Genomic DNA, 9,368 nt, shown 5'->3' with positions numbered 1-9,368 from the left:
TGTTCTGATATTGCTCATAGATATTTAAATCAAGATCTTTCAGGTATTCTACAAATTTCTAAATTATTGTTGCTATAAAAATTATGTTGGTTAAAAAAATTTTCCCTAGTCAGATTATTCAATATGTCTGTATTTTGTACATAGAATTTTAAGTTGATCTAGTCATTTAATTTGATTTTCTGCTGGAAGCAAAACAATAAAAATTCTTATAATAAAAGGGCATCTTTAATTCCCTTTATAATTATGAAAAGATAAAATAAAGCATAATTAGGGTAGACATGAGCTATGTGTAAAGCTGTAGTTGATTTTTTTTTGTTCAATATCATAATAAGAAACTCTGGTAGAATAATCCCTTGTTCAGATTAAACAGATATCTATGATGCATTAGCACTGAGATGTGTGATATCCAGTGTATATGTGTAAACAATAAAATCCACAGATTCTGTCCTTAAGGATTGTACATTGTTTTTAGGAAGATAATTGTAGTTGGTAAACTATAATTATTGCATGTATATATGTTATTTGGGTATATAATGTATATATGCACTATATATACATGACATACATATGTAATATAATCACCACATAGCATTGCATGCATAAGTATATGCGCTATAAACTTGCCCTATATTAACATGTAACAGAGCAGATTATTATATAAGGGAGAAAGGAGGGAAATAAAGTGATAGAACAAAACAAACAACCCATTAAATAGTATTCATACACTTGGAAATTAAATTGAAAAGAAGTACATAATTAACTTGATACCAGAGATGTATCATCACTTGCATGACAATTAATTGGAAAAAACAACAACAGTGAATCATCTCAACTTCTACCTGGAATAATAAAATTATTGTATCATTTACTGTAGTCAAATTTGTGTTGGAAGCCATGTTGATTGAAGAAAAAAAAATGTTGCTTAGGTATTTATAACTTTAAACATATGGACCTAAGAAGAAGGGCTCCTGGTGACTTAACTGGGTTTAAATTAAAAACAAATCAAAATAAAAAACACAGCCTACCAACCATTTCTAAACAGGGGCATCTCACACAAATGATACTTCATGGAGAAGCCTGCACTAAGCTGCCTTTCTCCTGCACTGAACTGCTTTCCTGCACTGTGTTTCTGCCTTCTGAGCCAGCTCTTATAGAGAAGTTCCTGGAATCCTGTTTCAACCAACAGACAGGTGGATACTCCCGAGGATGTTTGGGCTGCCAGAGGGATGTTTGACTGCCAGCTTAGGCCTGATCTCCTGGGGAGCATCTGCTCCCTGGTGATCAGTACATGTCATAGCGACTGGTTGACTGATTGACTGTCTGCCTCCTGGCAGTCAGTGCACATCATAGCAACTGGTAGGTTAGCTTGCTGCGAGGGTCCAGCTGATTGGGACTGAGCAAGATGGGCCAGTCACGCCCTGGAGCCATCCTGCGGTCCCTCTCTGGCCTTACCCTGCACCTGTGAGGTCCCTCAGCCTGGCCTGTGTCCTTTCACAATCTGAGACCCCTTTGGGGGACTTTGGAGAGCTAGTTTCAGCCCGATCCCACAGGCCATTCCCCTTGGGAGGGCGCCAGATGCAGGGCTCATGGCTGACCAGGGCTGCTGCAGCAGCGTGAGCCTCTCCTGATTGGAACTGATTAGGCATGAGCCCGTGGCAGGCACAGTGGGGCCAGGATGAGCAGGAGCAGCAGGTAGGAGCTGCAGGCATCATTGGACTGCAGGTTTTGGCCTGATTCCTGCAGGCCATCCAGAGGGACCCCACCCCTGCACGAATTCGTGCACCAGGTCTCTAGTTTTTAGATAAAGAGAATGTGTGTGTGGATATCAACAACCTCTTACATGTACTATAAGTGGTGATTAGGTTTATAGAAAAATGATTGAAGTAATTCTTAAATAGTACTGTGTGATCTTTTAAATTTTCTAGTTTTCAGGAAGAATTCCTGAAGACCTGAGGTTTTCTCTGAAGTAATTCAGTGAAGTGACCAAAAAACCCTCATTTTAATGGACTGTATCAGCCTCCTAGGAATTTTCATTGGAACATTAACTTGTTCCTTTATAGCCCTATTCTCAAATAGCAGTTCTTGTCCTCTTTCAAAAAGTCAGCGATTGGGAAAGCATGCCTTTTTATTAGGAGTGTTTTCCAGTTTTGTGGAGACATTATTTTTAAAGCCACATTTTTAAAGCCATCACTATTATTTTGGAACAGTCAGTTTGTTGAGTTAAAACAAACATATATTTAATGTAATTGTTACCCATTATAGTCTTAGTAGATATTTAATATTTTAAAAGTAGCTTCTTTGTAGTTGATCATTTTACAGATATTGATAGAATATCTGATATACCTCAGAGTGCTAGATTCTGACATTGTGGAGACAGATTAAAATAAATATCCTAGAAATAAAAACAGAAAACATTGACTGTGAGTAAAGAAATGTAGAATATTTGCTGCTGAATCACAATAAAAGGAGTGAAATCTGTCTGAGAATTGGGTGAAGCATCACATAAGTATAAGGAGATATCTGAAACACATCTTTAAAAATAAGTGAGAATCGTAAACTATATCAAAAGAAAAGATATGCATATTCTAGGCCAAGGTCAATCTGCAAAATATCAAAAAATATTCAAACAAAGACCAGTGAGAAACCCTGGGCAGACCCTATCTAATAATAGACAAACATGGTAATTAACCATACCTCTGACATGCTTCCCATTGGCTAATCAGGGCGATATGCAAATTAACTGCCAACAAAGATGGCGGCCGGCAGCCAGGCATCTGAAGCGAACAGAAGGCTTGCTTGCTCCAGGGATGGAGGAAGCCAAGGTTCCCCGCCTGCCACCACCCAGCTCTGAGCTGCACTCTAAGCAACTATGTTGCAATTATAGAAGCTAAACAATCCCCAGAAACCTGCTTTCAGGCAACCGGGCCTCAGAGATGGAATTGCAACAGTGTTTCAATTATAGAAGCTAAACAAAGGCCAGATACCTGCTTTCAGCAGCCGAGGTCTCAGAGCTGGAGCTGAGCCTCAGAGCTAAAGCTGGCTCTCAGTTCCAGTGACAGCCATAAAAGGTAAATAAATCCCAAAATAAAAAAAGAAAAAGGGAAAAAAAAAGGAGAGGTTGGGAGCTTCATTCACCCACCAGCCTGAAAATGACCCTCAGCCCCTCACCCAGACTGGCCAGGCACCGCAGTGGGGACCCCCACCCTCAAGGGGATGTGACCAGCTGCCAACAGCCATCATCCCCTCATCCAGGCTGGCCAGGCACCCAAGCAGGATCCCCATTGTGATCCAGATCACCCTACAGGGCAAACCAGCCGGCCCCCACCCATACACCAGGCCTCTATCCTATATAGTAAAAGGATAATATGCAAACTGACCCTAACAGCAGAAAGACTGGGAATGACTGGTCACTATGACACACACTGACAACCAGGGGGCAGACGTTCAATGCAGGAGCTACCCTCTTGTGGTCAGGGTGCTTTCACATGGGAGGAGCTTTGCTCCGAGTGCACAAATTTTTGTGCACCGGGCCTCTAGTTCAATAATAATACCATTTGGGAGAAAGGAAACCAGGACACACAATTAAGGTTTTGTTGTTAATAGAAGATATTTGACCCCACTGGTGTTGCTCAGTGGTTGAGTGTGGACCTATGAACCAAGTGGTTTGATTCCTGGCCAGAGCATGTGCCTGGGTTTCCAGCTTGATCCCTGATTCCTGGTGGGGTTGCGCAGGAGGCAGCCAATCGATGTTCTCTGCCATCGACGTTTCTCTCTCTCAATCAATAAAAATACATTTAAATAAAGATAAGATATTGGAATGCTCTTGGTTCTAAGTAACAGAAAATCCCAATTCAAATTTGCTTTAACAAGAACAAATTTATTGCATAAAAAAATTCAGTTCAAGAATTAAGAGCATGTCTTCAAAAATCAATGTCATAAGCGGAAGTTTTGGGAGACTTGTTTTTTAAAAGATAAATCAGATACTTAGAAAAATATAATAGAAATGAAATTAAAGAATATGATTATAATGGCACTATAAGAGAGAGAGAGAAAGAGAATATAGGATCCACATGTACAGAATTCCTTTATATAACATATAAAGCAGTTAAAGAGAGAGCATAGTCACATAGAGAGATCTTCTCTGCTTCAGTATCTTTCTTAGCTGTAGAGAACCCTTCTTAAGGATTTCTTTGTATATCTTCCCAATCTAGTGGCCATGAGATAGATAATATGGTAAGTTATGTTCTTAAAAGATGTTGACCTGTTGCATTCTGGAGAAATAATTGGAGAGTCCTTACAAGGAAACGAGACTGAATGCTTTGTCTGTTATCCACATAAGTGATAGCAGTAGTTTGCATCAAATTGATGACAGCAGATATGGAGAAGGGATAGATTTGAGGAATATACCTGGCATATAGCCCAGATGTTAGTAATTAATCATTTCTAGGGAGCCAGTTAAATTAATAACACCTACATGTATAGCTTCTGGAAGGGAATGAATAGTGCCATTCTCTAAGATAGAGGAATAAAACTAGAAAAGAGCTAAATTTGGAAGGATGAATTATAAATTTTGCTTTTTGATTTTGAAGTGCCTAGGTTCCAAATTGAGCAGCTGAATTTAGGACAAAGAGCCCACCAAATTAAAGTACAGGCTCATTTTCTTCTACCCTACCACTCAATTTAAGAGTTTTTTCACTTTTGGTTCCTTAGACTTTTTTCCCATCTCATTGTTTAATTTCTGTGGAATCATACACAGCTAAAATTACCACAAACATGCAGATGAGTCACAGATTTATCCTTCAAATTAATACTCTTCTATGTTCTATATTTCTTCTTTGGGCAATCTCACAACAATCATGGCCTCAATTACCACTGATTTTAAAAGAACTCACACATTAATGTTGGGACTGCCCAGTCCAATTGTTCCTTTATGTTTTCTTTTAGTTGTCTGAAAGTCTCCAGAAATTTTAAAAGATGATGATTTCAGAAGGAAGGAACAGACAACTAATGACAGGATAGTTTAGAAAACTAAAAATTACCCTGGTACTCATGTGAGCCTTGTGAGTGAGATTCAAGAACAATTTTAGTGCTTGATGAAGATGGAAGACAGACTTTATCAGGTTGAATAATGAGATGAAAAAATACAGTGAGTATAAAAGTTTGCTTGTAATAAGAAGGTATTTATTACTTTTTTAATATAGGAAAAGAGAAAATGTGCAAAAGCAGTAGTAAAGGGGGAAACGTGGACTATTCAAGAGAAAGAAGGATATTCAAAACTGTAAATTTCCTGAGTGAATAAAGGGGATAAAATGAAAGCAAACATGGGATTAAAACATAGACTGCTGGATTCCAGGCATAGAATTTGTGATTTAATACATCTGATTGAAACCAGTAATTTGCATTTGCAATGAGTTCAAAATTGATGCAGTTATTGCTGGGCTATGAACCACATTTTGAGAATCACTGCTGTGAAGATTGGGGCATTAAACTGAGCAAAAAGTGTAGCAGTGTTACTGGGCACTGTTGAGTGCTACTTTGATATATTTATCATATATTTATAGTGTTACCAATCTAATATTTTCTAGCAATGCTTTTATAATTATCAAAAGTGTACACATCTTGGATACAGTTTTGGTTAGGACACAGTGAAAGGAAGAGGGAAAGATATTCATGGACAGGTGAAACATTATTAAAATGATAGACTTCAAAATATTAACTGAAATTTATGATTCGGCTGTGATAATATGATGAGTGGATCAACACACACTTTATTTATTTTCACATCTGTAAATTATCCAGCATATTCAGGAGTTTGTGCCTTAAGTCAAAAATATCAAAGAAATCAAAAGGAGAATGGATTTTGTAAAAGGCAGATTTTATATAGTTTCATACTGGGCTTACAATCTCTATTAGTCACTTTTTTTTTCTCAAAAACTGCTTTATAAACTGCTTTCTAGCCTATTATGGGATAATAGCTTTAATTTATTTTATTGATATATCTTCAAGGAATTTTTGAATACTTAAGGCTATTTTGTAATTATTTTAATCCTAAATTACTCAAAGTACAAGCTATAATGTGGATATATTTAAATTAAGTAAATTTTTGTAGCAATATTTAGAGAAAAAATAAAGGGAAACTAGATTTTCTTGGTGACAGGGTCTTCTAAAGCCATACTAATTTGGCTGTTTTAAAGTTGAGTGGCTTCTTAAAGAAATACCTGTAGTTAATGTGTATGCACTATTTTATTTTTATCTATTACTATAATTTTATATTTGTCTTCAGCAGAAAAACTTGCTTCTTTACTTTTTTTTAGAGATAATTCACTAAAGTCCTTTCTTAGAATTAATGTAGATTTTTCAAAAAATTCATCTCTAAACAGTGAAACAGGATCCACCAGAGTAGGTAAGAGAAAGTTGAGTTCTGCCAGAGGTATTCCTCTATCATTCACTAGTTTCCACATAAATTAATTGTACATGCCATAAAAATGGGTTTAGACATTTTAAAACAAAGTTTGAAAAACAGTGTCCGAGAGATGAGCTTCGCTGTCACTGAGGAGTTTCTTAGAATTGCTTAAGAGAAATACTCATGCAGATAGAAATACACATACATTAAGAATATGCATTGCAGTAGGATTATTATTTTATCTCTCTCCACTTTTTTCATCTCTAATGTGAAGATACTAATGTGTGAAGTGAGTTAATACTCATTTTAGTATAGTGACTGGCACTTAGTATGCACACACTTAATATTAGCTACGACAACAATTTTATTGGATATGGAAGAGGCTTTTTTAAACAAATTGTTGCATTCAAAAAGGAAGATCTAGGTTGTATTTATTGAACTCAAATTGTTATTCTCTGACTGGATATGAAGATACATATTTTATATAATTACATATAAATGACAAGGCCATTCTTTATCTACTTACATGTAGAGAATTTTTATTATTTGTTTTTATTGTAAACACTTATCACAGTTGCCTGGTGCCTGGTATCAACTTTAATGTCTGCTTTCAGGAAAAATATTAAAAACAAAAAATGGTAAGTAGACCAGCTTATAGTCACTATAAAAACATAATTCACATTAACATGGATGGGAATATTTCATATGCTTTCTATTGACTTTAAATTCATTAATAGAAAATCATACACCTCTATAGTAAGCATAGAAAGAAGGCCAAAGGACAATATGGACATTTTTATAAGCAAGCTGTAATAAATATAGGCTTTTGAAGCCACACAAAATTATTCTTTAATATTTTCTGTATCCCTAATACAATATGTGAAACCAATTATTTACTTTTCTGTAAGGAGAACCAAGTTTGGTTCCCAGTTGATTATTTGCTAATAAATAATGCCAATTTTAGGTAGAATTGTGTTGTCAAAATCAGATGGATGAAACTGTTTTCAGAAAGAAAGTTTGTAAATATATGAATAATTCATAAATATTGAGGATTCTGTAGCACCATTTTCCAAATAGCATATTATTATACTGTTGAATTCATAAGCAAGTCAGAAAGAGAACTGTTGGGCATATGAGTTTACATTCCAAAAGTCTCATATAGTAAGTCAGTTTTATGAAACTCCAGATTCTAGTTCTTAAACTTGAACATCTTAGTTTTCCCCCCAAGTTTATGCAGAGTTGACCAGTAGCTAAGGGATAATTCACACTAAGGAACCAGTTGTTTTTTAAAGCTACATTTTAATAACAATTATTATAATGCTGGAGGCCTGTTGCATGAAGATTCACACAATAGGCCTTCCTTCCCCTGGCTGCTGGCACCGGTTGTTCTCCAGCACCCGGACCCAGGCCTTTGTTCTGGCCACAGCGGAGCAGCCAAGCCTCTTCAGTCTTCAGTCATCTTCAGTCTTCACTCCAGCTGGAGCTTTCAGTCTTTGCTACATGCCTGTGTAGGTAAATTAACCCACCATCTTTGTTGGGTTAATTTGCATACTCATCCTGATTGGCTGGTGGGTGTTGTGGAGTGACAACCATTTTACATGTTTCTCTTTTATTAGTGTAGATAATAAGCAGCCTCTGTGATAGAGACTGTTAATAATCATTGAATATTCATGGGCTAATTAACATCCTAGCAACCTTTACAATTAGTTTGGAGCTATGTTCCTTGTTTATTTCAGTGCAATGTGAGCAAAAATGCTGTCACTTCAGGACCAAGTCAGAAAAGCATAAATGTATCTCCTTCATCTTTCTCTTTCATTTTGGAAGCAAGTGTGGAGGACACAGGAGAAATTGGCACAATCACAACATGAGCATTGCCTGAGTATTGAGTGAGTGTTGCATCCCCAAGTATTGCCCTGGATAGCTGTTAGACTTACAACCCATTTTGTGTGAGTGAGATAAAAATCTAACTTTTTAAAGCTGAGATTTGGGGATTAATTTACCACAATATAACCTAGAATTACCTTGATTAGTTATTTCAAACAGCATGATATGTCTGATCCTTCTATAGCTATACATTTATACTATTGACACATTTCCTTCCTTATACTCGAGTAACTTTTGGAAAAATTGTAGAATTTACAAATATTTTGTCACCAGTGTGTTTATGGTGTGTTATTTCCAAGGCGGGTTAATTCTACCCATTTATTATGTTGTGTGTGTTTTTTTTCTTTTTTAAAATATAACTCTTTTAGGGTAAGTTTTTTTTGGAGAGTTTATGTCCTTGTTGTCATTTCCATATACCTACCCTACCTAAAAAGAAGTTTTTCTAGTTGTTTTTTTAATGCTTTATAAAAAAAGTATTCACTACTATTTATGGGACTATTCCGAATAATTTATATTCCAAAAAATGTCTACCTATGTAGAATTTAGTGGTTGCATTCACAGGATTATAAAACTGTAGTCATGCTTATTCTATAGTAAATATATTTAAGGGCATTAATCACTACATTGAAGTATGGGTGCTTGTTCTACTAAAACAATTTTTGCCTTTGTAATTATTTTATTCTATTATTTTGATGTAAATTAATATTGTTGCTAAATATCAGTCAGAATCTTTTACTGAAAGTCACCAGATATATAAGCCTAATATTTAACTTTTTTCTCAGTATAAAAAACTATTTTTAAAGTTAACCTTTTCCAAAACTAGAAAAACTTGGATCATAAACATTTTGCCCCAAATATCAACATATTAAACAGTTTCACTGGACATGGGAGACAGTCAATGAATATAATTTTTGTTGTTCAAAAACATATATAAGAATATGTATAGCTTATCACAGCATAAATCTTAAGATGACACACTTCCTACAATGTTGTTGTAGTCTTGCAAAACTTATTTTGCATCAATATCTTTATATTTGTATATATATATTATATTTATATATATAAATAATTAGGAAGACCT

At 35.5% G+C, this 9,368-nt stretch overlaps 1 long non-coding RNA gene across 1 annotated transcript in view; it reads left to right on the top strand.

Moving 5' to 3' along the window:
- The first annotated feature begins 3,401 nt into the window (after window positions 1-3,401).
- The window catches only part of LOC107184942, a 14,386-nt gene continuing 8,419 nt past the window's right edge, over window positions 3,402-9,368 (top strand). The window contains exon 1 of the long non-coding RNA XR_001515845.1: window positions 3,402-3,506. This is a non-coding gene — a long non-coding RNA (uncharacterized LOC107184942). The remainder of the gene's footprint in view (window positions 3,507-9,368) is intronic.

The sequence above is a fragment of the Myotis davidii genome, unplaced genomic scaffold, assembly GCF_000327345.1.
Source record: "Myotis davidii unplaced genomic scaffold, ASM32734v1 scaffold44, whole genome shotgun sequence".
NCBI lineage: Eukaryota > Metazoa > Chordata > Mammalia > Chiroptera > Vespertilionidae > Myotis > Myotis davidii.
The sequence above is the reverse complement of the archived record's forward strand: the minus strand, read 5'-3'. Positions and strand labels throughout refer to the sequence as shown.